General features: G+C 39.4%; 1 protein-coding gene across 2 annotated transcripts in view; it reads left to right on the top strand.

Moving 5' to 3' along the window:
- The window catches only part of gfra4a (GDNF family receptor alpha 4a), a 226765-nt gene that overhangs the window by 37348 nt on the left and 165642 nt on the right, over positions 1-23775 (top strand). Inside the window, exon 1 of one of the 2 annotated variants that reach the window (XM_088355108.1) lies at positions 14511-14651. The exons of the other annotated variant lie outside the window; for it this stretch is intronic. The gene's annotated coding sequence lies outside the window, so the exon portion shown is untranslated. Of the gene's footprint in view, positions 1-14510; positions 14652-23775 lie in introns of those variants that run through there. 2 annotated transcript variants of the gene reach the window in all.

Here is a 23775-nt window from a genome sequence, read left to right as displayed (position 1 = left end):
CACAAAATGAACCCAAACCCGACTTCAAGTCCTGCGATTGAAACTAAATGTCCTTCGTTAAAGTCCACAGTCCAAAAATCGCAGCCGGCAAGACGAACGGAAAATGATACCGGTACTTAAGGTTTGACGCAGACCTGCAGAGTCCGGGTGCCGTTGAAAGTCATCCAAGGAAAAAAGTGTATCTTTCCAAAGGTAAGGGTGGGAAAAATATATCAGATGAACACATTTACTCACGCAACTCCTTTTTCTTGAACCAACTTTTTACCCCCTCTTCTTTCCTCGTCTGTCCCTCACCTTTAGCGGTCCCCGCTTAAACTCGGCACCCCGCGTTTGTTCCGCCCCTCTTTTTTCGTTCACCCGTGCAAAACTTATCAGAATAAGTCTCTAAAATAAATACGTTACAAAAATATACAGTTGCAAATACATATTATACACGGTTACACACATTTACAAAGAAAGACGGTACATTGAGAGAGTTTTCAAAGCTTTTATAATAAAATATAACTTTCATCCCAAACGGTCCCTCACCTTTAGCCGTCCCCACTGAACCCATCATCCCGCGTTTGTTCCGCCCCTCCTTTTTCATTCACCCGTGCAAAACATATCAGAATAAGTCTCTAAAATAAATACATTACAAAAATATACAGTTGCAAATACATATTATACATGGGTTACACATATTTACAAAGAAAGACGGTACACCGAGAGCTTTAATAATAATAATATAGCTTTGACAGGGCAGTTAATGGTAGCGACACTCGAACGCCGTTAGAAAAATGACATCAATTGGCCGCATCACTGAATAAGCCGCAGGGTTGAAAGTTAGGGGAAAAAAGTAGCGGCTTATAGTCTGGAATTTTCATTTTGTTTCTGTCGCATTTGATGTTAGTTTTGCCGGAGATCAAAGAGATCAAAGCCAGGAGAGAAAGCTTACCATGTGTTGTGAGTCATCATTTTATTCCTATTTAGTTTCTTTTGTCTTTTAATAGCATATTTGGTATTGGAGTCATCCAAAAGTCATTGAAAGTAATCCCGTTAAAGTAACCCTACCCAACCCTGGCAGTCTACCATTCAAGTACTAGCCAGGCCAGACATGTCAGGACCTGAATGGAAACAGGACCCACCCGCGTAACGTTTACCACAAGTTTTATTGAAGAAACGTGTCATGATTACTGATTGTTGGCGCCAACAGCCACGGAATCTGATTGACCGTTGAACTACTTTTAAACCCCCGTCCTCCAGGCGGAAGCCCTCAGTGTCATGTCTTGCGCGGTTGCCATGGCGCCCAGTTGGCCCTGCCCATGGACACCGGCTGACTCGCATTGACTTTTTGCTTCTGTGGGTATTTAAACATGTTACACAAACACAAAATGAACCCAAACTCGACTTCAAGTCCCGCGATTGATACTAAATGTCCTTCGTTAAAGTCCACAGTCCAAAAATCGCTTCTTAATTAGCAATTTCGAGCCCTGATTTTTGTACGCTGGCTGGATTTTCTTGTGCGCTGAGAATGAAGCTTAGAGGGAACATTGCTTGGTAGTAATCTATTCAACCCATCTTTTTATCTATCCCCTTTCCAACCTAGCCGTTTTTACAACTATCCATCCGCAAAGAGGCAGATGCTTTTAAAGGGACGGCAGCATGCGCTAATACCGGCTAAGTAATGGCCCGTGTATATATATAGCGCCGTAAAAACCAACGGAGCGCCCCCTTTTTGCCGGCCACCATGCCGCTTTTTAATATTCCGCCTTGTGTCGATCGCTTCCTCGCCATCACCGTAATTAGCCCTGGCGGAATCTTGTTTGTTGCTGACGTCGAGTGGACAAAACGCGGGGAAAGAAAACGACGTATCGGATCTACTGGGAAATCTTCGCAAGATCTACGGCGTTAATTATTCATGCCTGAATCCGTCGCTTTTTTTTTAGCGTGTTCTGCACATGTAAGGAGGTTTTCAGATGGCCTGCTGGGTGGAAATACACCGTTGGATGGTAAACTGCTCCTCGCTGCTCTTTGTTTAAGCAAATTTAGCTTTTACTATCTTGCTAGCTACCGACCGACCCATCTGTCCAGTTGGCGGCTTATATTGAAATCTACCGACCGATGTAATACAGTAATCCCTCGGTTATCACGGTTAATGGGGACCAGGACCAAATGGTCTGTGTTCATTTAAATGATAGTGAAAGAGCTACCTTCTGACAAACACAACATACTTTAGCTAGCGGCATCGAACAGCTTTTACAACAAATACACGAAACCGCACGCAATTAGCCGTGTTTAGGTAGTACAAACAACCGCTCGCTTTTGGTATAATAAAGTCAAACTTGGGATGAAATGTTCCTCCATGATAAACTGAGCGCCACATAAGAAGGGGGTGAGGTGGGAGGAGTTAACTAAGCATTGTGTCAGGGCCTCCCCCTCCCCCTCACAATAGGAGTGTCCACACTGTGTCCTCAGTTGACATAAGCTCGCGCTCAATGGCGTCAAGTCAATAAATACTTTTATTGAGAAGGTAAGGTATATTTTTTAGACCCGCGAAGCTCTGAACCCGCAAAAGTGGAACCGTGAACTAGCAAGGTTCCACTGTGTCTACATTTATCTACCAACTGATTAACCGACCCTCTTGGTGGAAAGTAAGAGAAAGAATGAAATCTAAAGAGAAGTAGAAAGAGAAAAAGAGGAGAAAAGAGAGGAGAGAAAGGGGAAAGACAAAAGGTTAAGCGAGAGAGAGAGAAAAAGAATAAATGAAAAAATGAAGAGAGAGCAAAAGAAGGTAAAAGACAGAGAGAAAGAGACAAAAAGGAACAAAGAAAGACAAAAAGAAAGAGCGAGAGAGGAGAGAGAGAGAGAAAGAAACACAAGTGCAGCCTTTGTGAGAGGCACCTGGCTTTGGCAACATCAAGTGGACCTATTTCAACCTACAGCTCACTTTTCTCTTGTGCTTCTCCGAGCGCTGCCCGCCTTTTTGACGCCTGTGGTTTATGACAAAGGAACAGTGAGAAAATGCAGGTGTGGGTTTTTAGTGCAATGCCTCACGGGGTTAGGGTTTGCAGCAGATTCTGCGGCAGCAGAGATGACAATGAAACATTGATCAAATGTCTTCTCAAGGTGAAAAGATCTCACTCCTTCTTCACATCCTTGCTTGCTGGCTCCACCTCCAACTCCTTTGGGAAGATGGAGGGAGGAGAGTAAGTGAGCTGACAGTGAAAGAGGCCAAAGCGGTGGGAAGTTCTCAGAATGGAAAGTAAAGAGCTTTTCGCTCCCTGAACAGATTTTCCACATTTTTAACTCTCTGTCGTTGAATTTTCTTTCTACTTTCTATTTTTATTTTCCAAATACATCTCCTTACATCACCAGAGTATCCATGTCAGGACCAGGACAGGAAACAGGAAGCAGAACCCACCCGCGTAACGTTACTCACAGTTTATTGGGGAGAAGAGGAAGGAGCGCACACTCGAACCATATCTATCTATCTATCTATCTACCTAGACATCTATCTAGACATCTATCTAGACATCTATCTAGCTAGACATCTATCTAGACATCCATCTATCTAGGCATCGATCTAGACATATATCTATCTATCTAGACATCTATCTAGCTATCTATCTAGCTATGTATCTATCTGTTTATCTATCTATCTATCTAGACATCTATCTATCTAGACATCTATCTATACAGACATCTATCTAGACATCCATCTATCTATCTAGACATCTATCTAGACATCCATCTATCTATCTAGACATCTATATCTATCTATCTATCTATCTCTCTCTCTATCTATCTATCTCTCTATCTATCTATCTATCTATCTATCTATCTATCTATCTATCTATCTATCTATCTATCTATCTATCTATATAGACATCTGTCTATCTAGACATCTATCTATCTATCTATCCATCTATCTATCTAGACATCTATCTATCTAGACATCTATCTCTCTAGACATCTATCTATCTAGATCTATCTAGACATCCATCTATCTAGACATCTATCTATCTATCTATCTATCTATCTATCTATCTATCTAGACATCTATATCTATCTATCTATCTATCTAGACATCTATCTATCCCTCTAGACATCTATCTGTCTGTCTAGCTATGTATCTATCTATCTATGTATCTATCTATCTAGACATCTATCTATCTAGACATCTATCTAGACATCCATCTATCTATCTAGACATCTATATCTATCTATCTATCTATCTAGACATCTATCTATCTAGACATCTATCTAGACATCCATCTATCTAGACATCGATCTAGACATCTATCTATCTATCTAGATATCTATATCTATCTATCTATCTAGACATCTATCTATCTGTCTAGCTATGTATCTATCTATCTTTGTATCTATCTATCTATGTATCTATCTATCTATCTATCTATCTATCTATCTAGACATCTATCTAACTAGACATCGATCTAGACATCAATCTATCTATCTTGACATCTATATCTATCTATCTATCTAGACATCTATCTATCTGGACATCTATCTATCTAGACATCTATCTAGACATCCATCTATCTATCTTGACATCTATATCTATCTATCTATCTAGACATCTATCTATCTAGACATCTATCTAGACATCCATCTAGACATCGATCTAGACATCTATCTATCTATCTATCTAGATATCTATATCTATCTATCTATCTAGACATCTATCTATCTGTCTAGCTATGTATCTATCTATCTTTGTATCTATCTATCTATCTTTGTATCTATCTATCTATGTATGTATCTATCTATCTATCTATCTATCTATCTATCTATCTATCTGTCAAACATAGTCACTAAAGTATTGGCAACCAAATGCTACGTCGAGCTGGCAGTGTATGGACAGGTTACAAAAGCTAATCTACGATAAATTACCAGCTAGCAAAAGAGGAAGAACAGATTGACGGCCACACCCATGCAAACAGAAACAACACTCGTCGGATCGTTGTGCGAACCTATGCTCTCAGCTAGGCAAGCTTTTGTACTCTCCGACACTATCCTGCCCTGTTTCCTGCCTGATACCTGTTGCCAACCTCTTTTCTGGACCTGTTTCTGTTTTGCTCCTCCGCCCCGACCATCGACCTGTTTTGCTCGACATGGAAGCGCTACTTCCGCGTTCCTGCTATCTGCTACCCGTTACCGACGATCATCGGATCGTGGATGCAAGCACTGTTCTCTTTCTTAATAAAAACTGAGTAAAACGAGTGCTATTGGGTCCCGTCTCTGTTCCTGATCTGTGACAACCTCGGGTTTAAGAGCCTCACACCATTTCTAACTATTCAAAACTCATAGCTAAAAACAACAAAGAGCTGCCTAGCAACGAACGATAGAAAGTAGAACCTTGAAATCACATCTTAGGCTAACAGGGAGCCAATGCAGGTTGGCCAAAATCGGCGTAATGTGATCAAACTTTCTTGTCATTCATATTTAGTTTCTTTTGTCTTATATTAGCATATTTGGTATTGGAGTAATCTAAAAGTCATTGAAAGTATTGAAAGTTAAAGTAACCCTACCCAACCCTGACTCGTGCATCTATAGATTTCAGCCCTGGATAGATAAAGATGAGTTGTACACCATGATCACAAACGTATAAACAAGTCAAGTCATGTGTATTTGTATAGCCCTTAACCACAAAGAGTCTCAAAGGGCTTCACAGGTTATTACACAGACTATTTTTCAGACTATTATTACACCATCCCCTGATCTGGAACCAACATGTGGGCAAGGAAAAACTCAAAAAACCCCAACATGAGGAAAATGAAGAAACCTTGAGAAGGGACCGCACATGTGGCATCCCCCTTTCTGGATTACCAGACAGCAAAGGATGTTGCAATCACAAATAATACAGATATTGTCCACGAAAAGTATGGGTTATTTATATGCTATAGAGTAGAGGTGACACTTGTCTACTAGACAATTCCCGCGGCAATTGTAAGAGTTGTGATGGATCTGGAAGATGATCCCGGGATGTACCGTATTTTCCGCACTATAAGGCGCACCTAAAAGTCTTAATTTTTTTCAAAAGCTGACCATGCGCCTTATGATACAGTGCGCCTTATATATGGCTCAATATTAAGTAGCAAAGTAGCCGCCGACCCGATTTTCCCCCTGAACGTGGAGTAGTCCGCGGTGTATGCTGGGATTTATATACCGGCGTTTCATTGGCTAACCAATGTGTCAATCGTCATTTGAATCGATCGCTATTGGCTAAAGTTATTCGGAGCCTCGGATAGGCTAGAGGGCCGAAACAAACCCTGCAATTGGCCGAAAAAGATGCGTCAATCATCCGTTAAATCGATCGCTATTGGCTGAAGTTATTCGGAGCCTCGGATAGGCTAGAGGGCCGAAACAAACCCTGCAATTGGCCGAAAAAGATGCGTCAATCATCCGTTAAATCGATCGCTATTGGCTGAAGTTATTCGGAGCCTCGGATAGGCTAGAGGGCCGAAACAAACCCTGCAATTGGCCGAAAAAGATGACTGAATAGCAAGCTTGCTAAACTACGCCATAAAGAAACATGTTTCATTAGTCTGTATTTGTAAATATTTTACTCTCCTGGATTTACTTCACTCACGGTTGTAAGAAGACCATGATTGCGTATCATTATTGAACGTGAGAACTTAGGTGAGCTACTCCGGCTATATATTTTCCCAGTATCTTGTTTTAGAACGATCTTGATGTTGCTGTGATGAGTTGAGTGAATTCAACTCAATTCCAAGTGTTTATTGTCATATGCACAGTAAAGTTGCGAGCGAAAAAGAAAATAGAAACTAAGGAATGGTTGGCATTTCTTGAATCCCAAGACTTTAACCTTCCGAATGATATTTGAAACGACGCATTTAAGTGACATCGTACGGATACCGCATCCGCACATGTCTACGACACATATTTGCTTCTTTGCAAGCTTTGGGAATGTTAAGGGGGTAATCAGTTGGACTGAACCATCTGACTGTCTTGTCCACGTTCCCATTGTAGCGCCTTATCATCCGGTGCGCCTTATGTATGAAAAATATAGGACCAAAAACTATTTTTTCGGGGTGCGCCCTATAACCCGGTGCGCCCTATAGTGCAGAAAATACGGTATATGTAACCCCGGTTGTTAGCATTATGAGTTAGCATAAAGTTTTTAACTCAGAGAGATCTTTCTGTCATTTTTTTAAGAAACACAATACTAAACACTAAAATATTTGTGCATAAATTGTCAGGGATCAGCGGCAAAGCTTTCCTGGAATAATCCCGGCCAGCGAAAGTTGCTCGTTTTACCTGCAAGAGGATGACGCGTGTCGAAAAACCCACCGCGTCGACGTTTTCCCGCTTTCCTCCGACGTGACTAATTCTCCGCCTTAAGTGCGTTAGCCGCCGAATAGCGCCTTTGAAGTCCTTGTGCCGCTTTTTTTTTGCTGGCACGCCATTGCACGCGCAATCGCACGGAGTTCAAAGAGTCAGAAATGTTTTATCTGTTGTGCGGTTTCTCTGACGCCTTTGAATTACTTTAGCTTAGCTTAGCGTCAGGAAGGTTGCAAACACCACGTCGGTTACTTTGAGCGTCCTGTGTTGCTGAAAAATCTATGGGTCCCAACAGAGATCTATGGCTGTGGTTCTTGGGATTGTGTACTTCCCCTGCATTCACACTGATCGCTGCTTGGCTCTGCGGCTAGGACCTTGACTCGGCCTCTTGGCTGTAAGCAAATGTCTCGGCCCCTTGGCTTTGTAGCGTATTATGATTTGACCGATAACTGATAATAAATAATTGATAAAGAATATAAAACAATAAACCTTACAAAAAAATTAGTCTTATCGAGGTTGAAATTGTAAATTGGCGACAAATATGTAATATAAATCTATATATTCATTCAGTTTTAATCATCACACTTAAATGGTAATACAAAGCAGTTATCACTTCAGATTTTTCAGTTCACAAAAATATTGTATATTATACAAAATAATATTGCTGAAATATTAGTCTATATATTCACGTGGTTTTAATCACTTCAGATTTTTCAGTTCATATATTCTTGGTGGTTTGCTGTCCCGCCACAGTTGTAATGCCTTCTCAAGGTCCAATCGCAGCAACCGAATTTCCATCGCTAATTTGTGGTTTTCATCGCCGTGGTGCCGATCCAATGTGCTTTTCTGAAAGTTCGTATTGCAAAATGATTTATGCGATCCAGTTTTTTTGTCACGTTGGGTGCACGCATCACAGAACATGTAACCTCCGTTATCATCCTCCTCATAGCGTAACCAGGAATATAATTGAGTCAATTTTAGCAGAAAAGTCTGTATTCTTTTGTTTATCTTTCGTCGAATCGTTAGCTTCAACACACGTGTTTTCCTTGCCTTCGCGGTCTTCCGAAAAATTTCTCTGCCGTTTTTTCGTGCCGGAATTATTGCCGTTGTTACCACTTTCTGTATTATGTTTCGACTTATTACCGACACTGAAGAAATGACCCAATTTTTTGTTGATTTGCATTTAATACCAACTGTTTTTACGGAGGCGTATTTCTCTTTCACTCGACAACCGCCAAAACAATGACGTCATCTCGAAGCAACGAGATCTCGTTTGCCGAGATCGGCGCGAGACCAAAACAACAATGGCGGATCTGCCTGACGAAAAGTTTGGAGTGCGGTAAATCTTTGTTTAAAAAAAAAAGTAATCGGGTAATAATGACAATTTGGTGTCAAAAACGTTGCGTCCCGGGGACGCACGTTGATTGGACACTATGCGTCCCCAGTGAAAATGATGCGTCTAGGACGCAGGGACGCGGGCAAACTAGAACACTGATGTCAGGTGTCAGAGATCGACATTATTAAGACTATTTAGTGTCTATATTTGCACGGATAAAATACATGTATATAGTTTAATTCCACATGATGGTGGCAGAAAAGAACGTACGTCCGTTCTGGGTGAAGTCCAAACAGAGAGAGGGAGTGGTTTATTTTGCGTCAGAGAAATCGGTACACACAAGAACATGACTTCAAAATAAAAGAATACAAGATTGATAAACGTACAAGAGATATAATTACACTCATTGTTGAAACGTTACTTTATGGGTGTGTGTGTGAGTGTGTGTATGAGAAACATTGTTTTTATATTTAGTAATATAAAAACAAGCTAATTACCTTGAGACAGAAATTCAAGAGATTTACATTGAAAACCCAACACAGGTGAATGAGCTGGTCCAAATTGTCCCTAGGTGTCAATAAGCGAGTGAGTTGTCTGTCCCTGTGTGCCCTGCGATTGGCTGGCAACCAGTTCGGGGTGTCCCCTGCCCACTGCCCGACGATAGCTGAGATGGGCTCCAGCCAAGGTTCCCTGTAATCTTCCACGTGTCTGAGCGTTCACACAAAGTCGGTGAGCAACGCTTGAATCAACAGTGAGCAACCATAATCCCAAGTGTGGCAAGATAATTCATTATCAAACATGTCCAAAAACTCATTATTTGAATCCAACACAAACTTTTTCTTCTTTTTTCTGTGTTTATTTTCTACTTTTTAAAAAATTCCTTTATAAAAAAATCCCATTGTGTTTATTTTTTTTCGAGCTGTTACCTTTTTCTTTTTGTTCTCTATTTACTTTTTTCCCACACTTCTTTCTTTTCTTTTTTTTCTGGCTTTTTTCCAAATTTTTCCTTCTTTTTTTCACTTCCTTTTGTTTCTTTTTTTCTCAGCTTTTCACTACTTTTTCATTTTGGTATTTTTTTCTTTTTTGTTGTATTCCCCCCTTCCTTTAAGTCATGTTGTGCATCATTTTACATAATATTTGATCATGTTGGGATGAAAGAAGCAAAAACAACCCGAAGAGCCGTTTAGGACCCGAAGGAGCCGGGTCCTTTTAGTGAGCCGAGCCGAAGAAGCCGGTCCCCGACAAACTCTACTAACTTTACTCAACTTTGTTCTACTTCGACTCGACTTCAAAATACCGCATTTAGGACACAACGTCGGGGGAACCCGTGTATTTTTACCTTCATGCACTGTAACTTTGACTTAAGTCGCTTCTTAATTATCAATTTCGAGCCCTGATTTTTGTGAGCTGGCTCGATTTTCTTGTGCGCTGAGAATGTAACACTGGCTCCAGCATTCCCCGCGACCCTACTGAGGATAAGCGGTGCAGATAATGGATGGATGGATGGGATTTGCTGCAGTACTAGTTTTCATAAAGTAGAACATAGACAACGTTAATCAAGGTATAAGCATAGATAAGCTAATGATTTCCTAAATTAACGAAATGATTCAACTTTTGTCTTATTCTTATTAATTTATCTCTGCGAGTAAAAAACTTCTAATTGTCATGGTCGCCTTGGCGACCGGTCTGCCCCGCCCCCTGGGCACCAGCTGAAGCAGTTCAACTAATCGCGTGTCTGCTATTTAAGGCTGGATTGTGGGCTTTGCGGGTGCTGGCTCATTATATATACACATTCCCTGGTCTGTTATGCCTTGTCCTGTTTAGTTGCGTTGGAAGAAACAACTGTTTGTTTTGTCATGTCCCAGAGTTTTGGACAACTTTTATTTTGGTGAATAAAAGTTTTGGATCGTTACGCAATTGAGTTCTCCCTTCCTGCCTCCTGCCTCCGTTCCGGTCTGGTCACCCCTTCCACTCCACCACGCCTCGTGACAGCCCCCTTCCACTCCACCTCGTGACACTAATAATATCTCTTCCTATGTGAAACACAGACAAAACTGAGTTCACAACATTAAGAAGAAGACAAGGACGGCGACAGAATTCTGGAATTGCATCCGGGAGGTCTGACGAACGCTTAGTCGGAGGGGAAAAGGAAATTGAGACAACAAAAGCCTTTTTCCCCCACGAGGAACCGTCTTTCATGATTAAAAGGCACAAACGTGTTCCATTGGAGGGCCCCGGGACCTGTCTTTCATGATTAAAAATCACAAATGTCTCCTCTTTGATGCACGGCGGCCACAGAGGACGATTTTAGACTATGATCACCTCGTAGCGAGGCTAGCCGGGAATAGCGACGGCTGAGCGGCTGTCGTATAGCTAAATAGCGACGAAAGTCTCGCTAATTGCTAGCAAAACACAAACAACTCAAATCAGGAGGTAGAGCGCTCGTCTTGGGATCAAGGGATCCCAGTTCGAATCCCGGCTTGTCCGTGTTACATGTGGAAGTGTCCTTGGGTAAGACACTGAACCCCTAATACCCCCAATAAGCAGGTTAGCGTCTTACATGGCTGCAATACAAGGCCGCTATTGGGAAATGTGAAGCACACTGTAAAGCGCTTTGGAGAAAAGCGCTATAGAAATGCAGATCATTTCATTTTTGGGGGCTTATTTCGTCGGTTGCACGATAAAAAACTGTATTTAATTACATTTTTGAGTGGAAGTACAATGTTGGCAACAAGATTCACTTGATATAAGTTGAAATTTATTATTTTCCTCTTTTTCCCTGTTTTTTTCATTTTTTTAAATTCCTTTTTTTAAAAAAAAATCTCATTGTGTTTATTTTTCCCAGCTGTTACTTTTTTTTTGCTTTTTTGTTCTCGATTACCTTTTTTCCCTTTATTTGCTTCTTTCTTTTCTTCTGGCTTTTTTTCTGAAATTTTCCTGCTCTTTTTTTCTCTTTTTCTCTCCTTTTGTGTCGTTTTTTTTCTCAGCTTTTCACTACTTTTTCATTTTGGTATTTTTTTTCTTTTTTGTTCTATTTCCCCCCCTTCCTTTAAGTCATTTTGTGCATAATTTTACACAATAGTTGGTCGTGTCAGGATTAAAGAAGCAAAAACAACCTGAAGAGCCGCTTGGGACCCGAAAGAGCCGGATCCTTTTAGTGAGCCGAGCCAAGAAAGCCGGTTCTCAAAAAACTCTACTGACTTTGCTCAACTTTGTTCTACTTCGACTTTGACTTCAAAACACCGCATTTAGAACACAGCGTCAGGGGAACCCGTGTATTTTTACCTTCGTGCACTCTAACTTTGTCTTAATTCGCTTTTTAATTTCGAGCCCTGATTTTTGTGAGCTGGCTAAATTTTCTTGTGCGCGGAAAAGCTCTGGGTGGTGCGCAATGGCGCACACATGCAGCTTAGAGGGAACATTGGTCGCAACAGAGATCTATGGCTCCCCAAAATTTATTTTCATCGAGGTTGAAATTGTAAATTGGCGACAAGTATATAGAATAAATCTATATATTCATTGAGTTTTAATCATCACAGTTAATTGGAAATACAAAGCAGTTATCACTTCAGATTTTTCAGTTCATATATTCTTGGTGGTTTGCTGTCCCGCCACAGTTGTAACGCCTTCTCAAGGTCCAATCCATTATCATCCTTGTTGCGTCCCCAGAAATATAATTTACCATATTTTCCGCACTATAAGGCGCACCGGGTTATAGGGCGCACCCCGAAAAAATAGTTTTTGGTCCTATATTTTCCATACATAAGACGCACCGGATTATAAGGCGCTACAATGGGAACGTGGACAAAACAGTCAGATGGTTCAGTCCAACTTATTACCCCCTTAACATTCCCAAAGCTTGCAAAGAAGCAAATACGTGTCGTAGACACGTGCAGATGCGGTGTCCGTAAGATGTCACTCAAATGCATCGTTCCATCATTCGGAAGGTTAAAGTCTTGGGATTCAAGAAATGCCAACCATTCCTTAGTTTCTATTTTCTTTTTCGCTCGCAACTTTACTGTGCATATGACAATAAACACTTGGAATTGAGTTTCATTTAAAAATAGACACTCCATTCCATCCATTATCTGCACCGCTTATCACAGAAACATCGAGTTCAGTCTGAAACAAGATACAGGGAAAATATATAGCCGGAGTAGCTCACCGAAGTCGTTGTGTTCAATAATAATGTGCAGCCATGGTCCTCTTATATCTGTGAGTTTAGTAAATCCAGGAGAATAAAATATTTACAAATACAGAAAAGTAAAAAATGCTTGCTGCATGCCGTCAACCACGTGCTATACGCATTCATCTTTTTCGGCCAATTGCAGGCTTTGTTTTACAGCTTAAGCCTATGCCAGCCTGTAAATGATAAAAAGGATCCGCCCCTTGACCTCCGAATAACTTTAGCCAATAGTGATCGATTCAAATGATGATTGACACATTGGTTAGCCAATGAAACGCCGGTAAATAAATCCCAGAATACACCGCGTACTACTTGGCGTTCGGGGGAAAATCGAGTCGGCGGCTGCAAGTTAGTTGCAAGACTGCGAATTAATTTTGTTCCATAAATAAGGCGCATTGTATTATAAGTCGCATGGTCAGCTTTTGAAAAAAATGAAGGCTTTTAGGTGCGCCTTATAGTGCGGAAAATACGGTAGTCTATTTTGGCAGAAAAGTCCTTTTCTTGCTAGGAGTATCCTTTTGTTTTTCTTTCTTCGAATCGTTCGCTTCAACACACGTGTTTTCCTTGCCTCCGCGATCTTCCGAAGAATTTCTCCGCCGTTTTTTCGTGCCGGAATGATTGCCGTTGTTATCACTTTCTGCGTTATGTTTCGACTTATTACTGACACTGAAGAAATCACCAATTTTGTGTTGATTTGCACCTTATACTAACTGTTTTTCGGAGACATACTCATACCTGTTGCGCTCCAGGGCTTTCAAACGTGTTTATTGATGTAGTTTAACATGTTGTATTGTACATGTGTTTCCTTATATCATATATATTGTTCATTAACATTTTGTTGTGAGATCCTGAGTTGCTCGACATGAGTGAGGTTTATTATAAAAAAGTTCAAAAATGAAGTCGCTTGGAGGTTCACTGTAGAAGGAAAAAATACATGCAAATAGAATGAAGTAGAATTTTCTTATTTAAATGATGAATTCATTTTCTGCATTAAATTATTGTTGGTAATATACCGATTACCTTGAATGAGTTGAGCCGAAAAAGCCGCTTCTCTAAAAAGAGACGGACTTCCTTTCACTAAACAACTACGACATGAAATCCGATGTTTTTCAAGACTTTGTTCACTCAATCAGCTCAAACTAAGAATAAATCAATAAATAATTCATTGACAACATAAACTATGAAAACTATGATTAATCCTTCTCATATGATTCATCATCGGATACACCCAAGAGCCGTGTCCCCCGTTTTTCGCATTTATTTATATCTTTTCGGCCGTTTTTCAGTTTTCTCCATTCTCTAATATTTGTCTCTGGTACCCTGAATAAAAACAGTGTGATGATAAGAGAAAATCGAATACCTTTTTGTATGTTATCTCTATCCCTGGTGGTCCAGTGTTAAGGATTCGGCTCTTTCACCCCCGCTACCCAGGTTCAATTCTAGTTGCAGCGATTGTTGTCGGAGATATTTTCCGACTGATCGATCATTGCACAAAAACGATAATATACTACTGCAAAACCAAGTACCCAATTATTGAATTCTTTCTTAGGTACAGAATAAAAAAATCACACCAACTGACTGAATACAAAAAAACAGAAAAAAACCACCTATGTCTTCATCCAGACCTGCAGGGGTCAGTACAACAATCAGTAAACAAAAAGTTCCCAACTTCCTGTCAGGTGACGGCAACTTCCTGAAGACAGCCATATTGGATTTCAGACCAACATGTGCACTGGAGACAAACGTTTGTTGATAAAACCAAGCAAAGCTTGAAGAAGGAACTAGGAATACAAAGATCTTCAGTTTGAAGGTCAAACGCAACCGGTAGGACATAGACCTTACTAACATACCTACCTTTTAATCACTCTAGTTTGCAGTTTACTGATGTTTAGTTTGAAGAGCTAATACTGTTTTTAGATTTTTGGAGGTTGAGGCCAGATATTAGTTTGGCTTATGTTGAATATAAGCAATTTAATCACCTCTGTTGGGAATTAATGATCAAAATGTAGCGTTTACCAAATTGTTCGAATGAGTTATCACACTCCATTAACCAAACACGACCTACATTCATACAACAATGTATGCTCATTTCTTGAGAGAAAAATAACCGGAAGGATCACACGGGGGGTGTTTATTGTTCCTAATAGACGACCTAAGTGTCCCCTTCCAGTTGCCACGGATCATTTATACATTTCACAAACAAAGAAAAGACATCCCATTGGTTATGAGCTATGTGTTTCAAACATCACGTTTCAAACATCAGTCTAATTTCATCTTTTGTACTTATCCTTTTATTGTGAAGTCGCGCTCGTATGTGAGTTCCTTTTCCTGTTTTCTGTGACGAATAATAAACCATACCTCTGACCGGAAGTGGGCAGTTCTGTCGGAGACGTTTAAAACTTAATGACTGCTTTTACTTGAGTAATTCTGCCAACAAAGAGTTTATATAATATTTAGCTTTAACATCTGTAATTAACGTTAGCTTTCTCTTATTGGTCTTCCCCTCTTCGCATACCAGCGGCGCCCCGACATCTGTCCTTCTACGTCAGGCCTTCTCCGTCAGCCCTTACAGGAATTCTGTCATCAGAAATACTTCTGATGCATTCCACACAGCTTAACCTTCTGATGTACCTTGAATAGAAACACTGTCAGTGAATATCTCTACTGCATCAAACTGAATTCACGTACTTTGTAGTCAATCGTATAAAATCCTTTATAGGCAAATGTATAAAATCCTTTAATATGTTTAAGTTAGTTCAATCTCAAACCTAGAGTTGTCTGTGATGATCCCACCTGATGTTAAGCTTTTGGATATTAAGCTACTTGGGTAATAAATTTGATTTGTGGTTAATTGTAATCACTGTAATTAGTCATTTGTTTGTTTTTGGTTTTGACTTGAAGCAATGTGCACTAGGGATGCTCGATGAACTGAAATCTAATTGATTTCGCGATGTGCGATCGTGCAACCGCAAAAAACTGTGTTTTCCTCAAAGGGTTCATAGTTCCAGTTTTTTATGAGTGATGGAGTATTTGGCTAACAAGAACTCTCACATTTCGGGTTTTAACAGTCAGTAAAAAGCAGGTTTCTAATCGCACTACCCCAACAAAAGGCGAGGCAGCGTTACAATTCGTGTGTGCACGACTTTGATAGGTTGGTGTAAGCTGCCAGTCAGCCTAACAGCCACCAAAACGAACGCCACTGTTTGTAGCTTTGACTCCTGGTGGCTTGAGGCTTCTATGAGCTCGCTGGCTTTGTCCCACCGGTTTGGCAGCTAGCTTGATCAAGCTTGGTTGCTGACTCAGCAAGGCTCCCTGGCTGCCCGTTGAGCGGAGACTTGGTCAGGACTGGCCAGGGCGGCCTTGGTCCAATTCCCCCTGTTAGGACATGCCCTCTTTCTTCTTGTTGGCAAAAAATTCAGACTACCCTTAGGAGGTGAGAAAAGCTCTCGCTTCTGGTCTCCTGGGAGGGGCAGAGACCCCCTGTGGTGGAGTGGTCCCGGCAACCTACGATGCACAAATGCAGCTAAGGCACCCACCCCGACCTCACATTCCAGCAGTATCAGTCAGATAACTTATCTATGTGATTGACTTCAAGCACAGCATTCACTTCACAAGTTTTGACATTGTTCGATCATTTTCTGACATTGCAAAACGGAATTCCGACCAAACGTTGAATACTCGACAACCTTCATCACCACCTCAAACTTCAATGAATTGAAATGAAATGATCTGCATTTATATAGCGCTTTTCAAGTCAATGACTTCCCAAAGCACTTTACAGTGTGCTTCTGTTGTAGAAAATAAAATTGCATTTGTAGAATAGATTTGCATACATTTAGAAAGAAATGTAGAAAGACTTGCTTACAGTTGGGAGAAATGTTGTTTACATCTCGCGAAGGCCTCTGCGGACGAATTAGTATAAACAATCCTCCTCAAGGGAGGACAAGAGATAACGGCAAAGGGCAATGTGACATAAACTGGCATAAACTTAAAAACACTTCCAAATAAGGACGGAACCCTGGGCATGTGAAACAATTCAGGCGTGAAAAGGGACGGGGCCAAATCGGGAACACGTGCTATGTTGAAAACTATAAAGACACACGCATATCTTTGATTCGCTGAGTCTCTTGTCTTATCTTCCCACGTTGGGCGCCATTTGTTGAAGATGAGACCAATTTGTTGAATCGTCCCATACGTGTTTAAAGAAATGCAGGAATCAAAATGATGTAAGAGGGAGTCTCTTGTTGAAATTGTGTATCAATAAAAAGAACTCCCTCTTACGTCATTTTGATTCCTGCATTTCTTTGAACACGTATGAGACGATTCAACAAATTGGTCTTATCTTCAACACTTCACACTTCCCAATAGCGGCCATGCAGCCATGTATGGCTCTAACCTGCTTATTGGGGGTATTAGGGGTTCAGTGTCTTACCCAAGGACACTTCTACATGTAACACGGAGGATTTGAACTGCGATCTCTTGATCCCAAAAGGAAAACCGACCGAGTTCTTCCTTGACAGACCAAAACTCTTCCAAGTTGGAGTGTAAACCGAGGACAAAATCAAAGAAACCCAACGAACTTGCCAGTACCTCCAAGTTTCACGAGTAGCTGTGCTGACTGAAATCGAATTTCCAATCCTGTCGAAAAATGCTAACGTTAATCTCTCCCGACGCGCCGCATTTAGGACAAAGCCGACACTTTATGCTACACCGAAGAGAATACTCAAAGGTTTGGAATAAAACCAAACGGATCTCCAGGCGGGCCTGTTTATACACTCGTTTTTTTGTTTTTTTTTTCGTTTCCGTTTCTATCGCGGAGTTGCTGACAAAAACACCCGAGGGCAGAGAATAAAAATAATCAGTCGGGCATGATGATGAGGGAAAGCGGCACCAGATGGGGAAAAGACAGACGAGAGAAGACAGACGGCTAGACGGGAACGACAGTGGCGTAGACGTAATGGAGTCGAGCGGGTGGGTTTTTCATGGCTCACGTAGCGTAGCATGGGACAAGAATTTGGAGTATTCCTCACTTCAGGACAGAAAGTGGGACGGTAATGTCCCATATGGTCGCTGTCGTTTTCTGCCCGGCAGACGGTCACGGAGCCGAGTAAACGGGGAAGAACTCCATGACTGATTGACAGCTACGCCAATGCACACCGAAACTAAAGTGAAAGGACCAAAACATGCTAACAAAAGTTTCAGAGCCTGACACTGAAACAGGTTTGGGTAGGGTTACTTTAACTGGATTACTTTCAATGACTTTTGGATGACTCCAATACCAACTATTCTAATAAAAGACAAAATAAACTAAAAATGAATCAAATGATGACTCACAACACGTGGTAAGCTTTCTCTCCTGGCTTTGATCACTTTGATCTCCGGCAAAACTAACATCAAATGCGACAGAAACAAAATGAAAATAAATCCAAACATAATTTTTGCCAGGCAGCACGGCGGCGCAGTGGTTAGCGCTTGTGCGGCACAGTTCATGTCATGGGAACCTGTCGTGGGTTCAAATCCAGCTCCAGACTTCCTGTGCGGAGTTTGTATGTTCTCCCCGTGCTTGCGTGGGTTTCCTCCGGGCACTCCGGTTTCCTCCCACGTTCCAAAAACATGCATTTCAGGTGAATTGGCCGGTCCAAATTGTCCCTAGGTGTGAATGAGCGAATGAGTTGTCTGTCCCCGTGTGCCCTACGATTGGCTGGCAACCAGTTGAGGGTGTCCCCTGCCCACTGCCCGGAGATGGCTGGGATGGGCTCCAGCCCCCCCGCGACCCTAATGAGGATAAGCGGTACGGCTAATGAGATGAGATGAGATAATTTTTGCCGTTCCATGTATTCCATTACTCCCCAAGCCTGCACAAAATTGACTCATTTTATTCATATTAAGTTTCGTTTATCTTTTATTAGCATATTTGGTATTGGAGTCATCCAAAAGTCATTGAAAGTAATCCAGTTAAAGTAACCCTAACTGTCTATCTAGACCTCTATCTAGACATCTAGATATCTATCTAGACATTTAGACATCTATCTAGACATCTAGACATCTATCTAGACATCTAGATATCTATCTAGACATCTAGGTGTCTAGATAGATGTCTAGATATCTATCTAGACATCTATCTAGATATCTATCTAGACATCTATCTAGATATCTATCTAGACATCTATCTAGATATCTATCTAGACATCTATCTAGACATCTAGACATCTAGATATCTATCCATCCTGACATCTAGATATCTATCCATCTAGACATCTAGCCATTTATCTATCTAGACATCTATCTCTAGCCATCTATCTAGACATCTATCTCTAGCCATCTATCTCTAGACATCTGTCTCTAGACATCTGTCTCTAGACATCTGTCTCTAGACATCTATCTAGACATCTGTCTCTAGACATCTGTCTCTAGACATCTGTCTCTAGACATCTGTCTACAGTAGACATCTATCTATCTCTAGACATCTATCTACAGTAGACATCTATCTATCTCTAGACATCTATCTACAGTAGACATCTATCTATCTCTAGACATCTATCTAGACATCTATCTCGAGACATCTATCTAGACATCTATCTCGAGACATCTATCTAGACATCTATCTCGAGACATCTATCTAGACATCTATCTCGAGACATCTATCTAGACATCTATCTCGAGACATCTATCTAGACATCTATCTATCTCTAGACATCTATCTAGACATCTATCTATCTCTAGACATCTATCTAGACATCTATCTATCTCTAGACATCTATCTAGACATCTATCTATCTCTAGACATCTATCTAGACATCTATCTATCTCTAGACATCTATCTAGACATCTATCTATCTCTAGACATCTATCTAGACATCTATCTATCTCTAGACATCTATCTAGACATCCATCTATCTCTAGCTATCTATCTAGACATCCATCTATCTCTAGCTATCTATCTAGACATCTATCTATCTTTGAATTTTTTTCATATTTAGTTTCTTTTGTCTTTTATTAGCATATTTGGTATTGGAGTCATCCAAAAGTCATTGAAAGTAATCCAGTTAAAGTAACCCTACCCAACCCTGTACGACGTACAAGAAAATCTGTACGGAAAAACACAAATTTATCAATTATGGGTATCATCCATACACCGACTATCACCAAACGGTAAATCAATCAAGTCAAACGAGTTCGCCGCGGTACCCTCTATCTCGGTATCGTTTTTATGTGTTTACCTTCAGTGTTTGAACGTTTTGGGGAAAAAAGTAGCGGCTTATAGTCAGGAATTTATGGTAGTTGGAGACTCCCTGACCCGGCCAAACTCCTGTCAGTCACGCACCTTCCAAATGTTTTAAAGCGTACACTATTTGAAATTCGAAAAAAAAACGTGTCAAGTACAAGGAAAACATACGTAGACCGGTATGTAGTACTGCATCTGGCGAAAAAATCGAGTCCGGTTGACTCCTAAAATCTCAACTGAGGTTTTTTTTTTCCCATGTCTTCGTAAAAACTACCTTAACACATCATTCATGACAAGTATTCGGTGTTTCAAAGATATCTTTTAAAGTAAACTCGCCTCTACGTATAGAGGTCAAGACCACCTGGTCCACAAAGGTAGTGACAACCTGACGGATGGTGTACATGCAAACTCTGACCCGAGACCTTTTTATGTACCGGCACTCGATTTTATTTCGCGGCGGCATCCACGGAAAGCTAGTTTATTGAGAGCGCTAGCAGGCACGCTAGGAGGAGGCTACAGAGTGACGAGATCACCTTGATGAGGACGCTCAAGGTTCACTGCGTTTTAGCTAGCAGTTCCTCTGTTGAGCTACGCTAATTGGCCCCACCGGATCTCAAGTACTCAAGTACCTGACAGGTCTTTCCCTATATGTCTATATATTTAGTATTTTTGTAGGATTTTATTGTATCAATGTACTTTTATTTTGTAGTATTTCTGCAGTCGGATATTTGTAGGATTTTATTGTATCACTGTACTTTTATTTTGTAGTATTTCTGCGGTCGTATATTTGTAGTATTTTTGTGGGATTTTAGTGTATCAATGGACTTTTATTTTGTAGTATTTCTGCAGTCGGATATTTGTAGTGTTTTTGTAGGATTTTATTGTATCAATGTACTTTTGTTTTGTAGTATTTCTGCAGTCGGATATTTGTAGTATTTTTGTTGGATTTTAGTGTATCAATGTACTTTTATTTTGTAGTATTTTTGCAGTTGGATATTTGTAGTATTTTTGTGGGATTTTAGTGTATCAATGTACTTTTATTTTGTAGTATTTCTGCAGTCGGATATTTGTAGTGTTTTTGTAGGATTTTATTGTATTAATGTACTTTTATTTTGTAGTATTTCTGCAGTCGGATATTTGTAGTGTTTTTGTAGGATTTTATTGTATTAATGTACTTTTATTTTGTAGTATATCTGCAGTCGGATATTTGTAGTATTTTTGTAGGATTTTGTTGTATTAATGTATTTTTATTTTGTAGTATTTCTGCAGTCGGGTATTTGTAGTATTTTTGTTGGATTTTAGTGTATCAATGTACTTTTATTTTGTAGTGTTTCTTCAGTCGGATAATTGTAGTATTTTTGTGGGATTTTATTTTATCAATGTACTTTTATTTTTTTTTGAGGTATTGCTTTAGTATTACAGTAGTTTTATTTTAGTAGTATTGTTTTAGTAGTTTTTTGTCTTGTTTTTGCGGTTGTGTTTTTGTGGTATCTCCATTGTAGAATCTTTGGAGTATATCTGTAGTGTTTTTGTAGTACTGTTTTGCTTTAATTGTTATGTTGTAGTAATTCTACAGTCAGATTTGTGTAGTATTTCTAGAGTAGATGTTTTGGATTGCATCTGGAACATTTTTGTCGTATTTTGCCGTATTTCGGTTGTCATCATTTTGAAGTATTGCTTTAGTATTACTGTAGTTTCATTTTTGTAGTATTATTGTCTTGTTTTTGCGGTTGTGTTTTTGTGGTATCTCCATTGTAGAACCATTGGAGTGTATATCTGTAGTGTTTTTGTAGTACTGTATTCCTTTAGTTGTTATGTTGTCGTGTTTCTGCAGTCAGATTTGTGTAGTATTTGTGGAGTAGATTTTTTTGGATTACATCTGGAACATTTTTGTCGTATTTTGCCGAATTTCTGTTGTCATTATTTTGAAGTATTTCTTTAGCATTACTGTAGTTTTGTTTTAGTAGTTTTTTTGTCTTGTTTTTGTGGTTGTGTTTTTGTGGTATCTCCGTTGTAGAATCTTTGTAGTATATGTGTAGTGTTTTTGTAGTACTGTATTGCTTTAGTTAGTATTTCTAGAGTAGATTTTTTTTGGATTACATCTGGAACTTTTTTTGTCATATTTTTCTGTATTTCGGTTGTCATTATTTTGAAGTATTTCTTTAGAATTACTGTAGTTTCATTTTAGTAGTATTATTGTCTTGTTTTTGCGGTTGTATTTTTGTGGTATCTCCATTGTAGAACCTTTGGAGTATATCTGTAGTGTTTTTGTAGTACTGTATTTCTTTAGTTGTTGTCGTGTTTCTGCAGTCAGATTTTTGTAGTATTTCTAGAGTAGATTTTTTGGGATTACATCTGGAACATTTTTGTCATATTTTGCCGTATTTCGGTTGTCATTATTTTGAAGTATTGCTTTAGTATTACTGTAGTTTCATTTTAGTAGTATTATTGTCTTGTTTTTGCGGTTGTATTTTTGTGGTATCTCCATTGTAGAATCATTGTAGTATATCTGTAGTTTTTTTGTAGTACTGTATTCCTTTAGTTGTTATGTTGTCGTGTTTCTGCAGTCAGATTTGTGTAGTATTTCTAGAGTAGATTTTTTTGGATTACATCTGGAACATTTTTGTCGTATTTTGCCGTATTTCGGTTGTCATTATTTTGAAGTATTATTGTAGTTTTATTTTAGTATTATTATTGTCTTGTTTTTGCAGTTGTATTTTTGTGGTATATCCATTGTAGAATCTTTGTAGTATATCTGTAGTTTTTTTGTAGTACTGTATTGCTTTAGTTATGTTGTAGTATTTCTGCAGTCAGATTTGTGTAGTATTTCTAGAGTAGATTTTTTGGATTACATCTGGAACATTTTTGTCGTATTTTGCCGTATTTCTGTTGTCATTATTTTGAAGTATTGCTTTAGTATTACTGTAGTTTCATTTTAGTAGTATCATTGTCTTGTTTTTGTGGTTGTTTTTTGTGGTATCTCCGTTGTAGAATCTTTGTAGTATATGTGTAGTGTTTTTGTAGTACTGTATTGCTTTAGTCATGTTGTCGTGTTTCTGCAGTCATGTTTGTGTAGTATTTCTAGAGTAGATTCTTTTGGATTACATCTGGAACATTTTTGTCATATTTTGCCGTATTTCGGTTGTCATCATTTTGAAGTATAGCTCCAGTATTACTGTAGTTTCATTTTTGTAGTATTATTGTCTTGTTTTTGCGGTTGTGTTTTTGTGGTATCTCCATTGTAGAACCTTTGGAGTATATCTGTAGTTTTTTTGTAGTACTGTATTGCTTTAGTTGTTATGTTGTAGTATTTCTGCAGTCAAATTTGTGTAGTATTTCTAGAGTAAATTTTTTTGGATTACATCTGGAACTTTTTTGTCGTATTTTGCCGTATTTCTGTTGTCAAGTATTGCTTTTGTATTACTGTAGTTTTATTTTAGTAGTGTTGTTTTAGTAGTTTTTTTTTGTCTTGTTTTCGCGGTTGTGTTTTTGTGGTTTCTCCATTGTAGAACCTTTGTAGTATATCTGTAGTGTTTTTGTAGTACTGTATTGCTTTAGTTATGTTGTCGTGTTTCCGCAGTCAGATTTGTGTAGTATTTCTAGAGTAGATTCTTTTGGATTACATCTGGAACATTTTTGTCGTATTTTGCCGTATTTCGGTTGTCATTATTTTGAAGTATTTCTTTAGCATTACTGTAGTTTTATTTTAGTAGTATTGTATTA

Source organism: Urocampus carinirostris, chromosome 15, assembly GCF_059441175.1.
Source record: "Urocampus carinirostris isolate Australia breed hairy pipefish chromosome 15, RoL_Ucar_1.0, whole genome shotgun sequence".
Lineage (NCBI taxonomy): Eukaryota > Metazoa > Chordata > Actinopteri > Syngnathiformes > Syngnathidae > Urocampus > Urocampus carinirostris.
The sequence above is the reverse complement of the archived record's forward strand: the minus strand, read 5'-3'. Positions and strand labels throughout refer to the sequence as shown.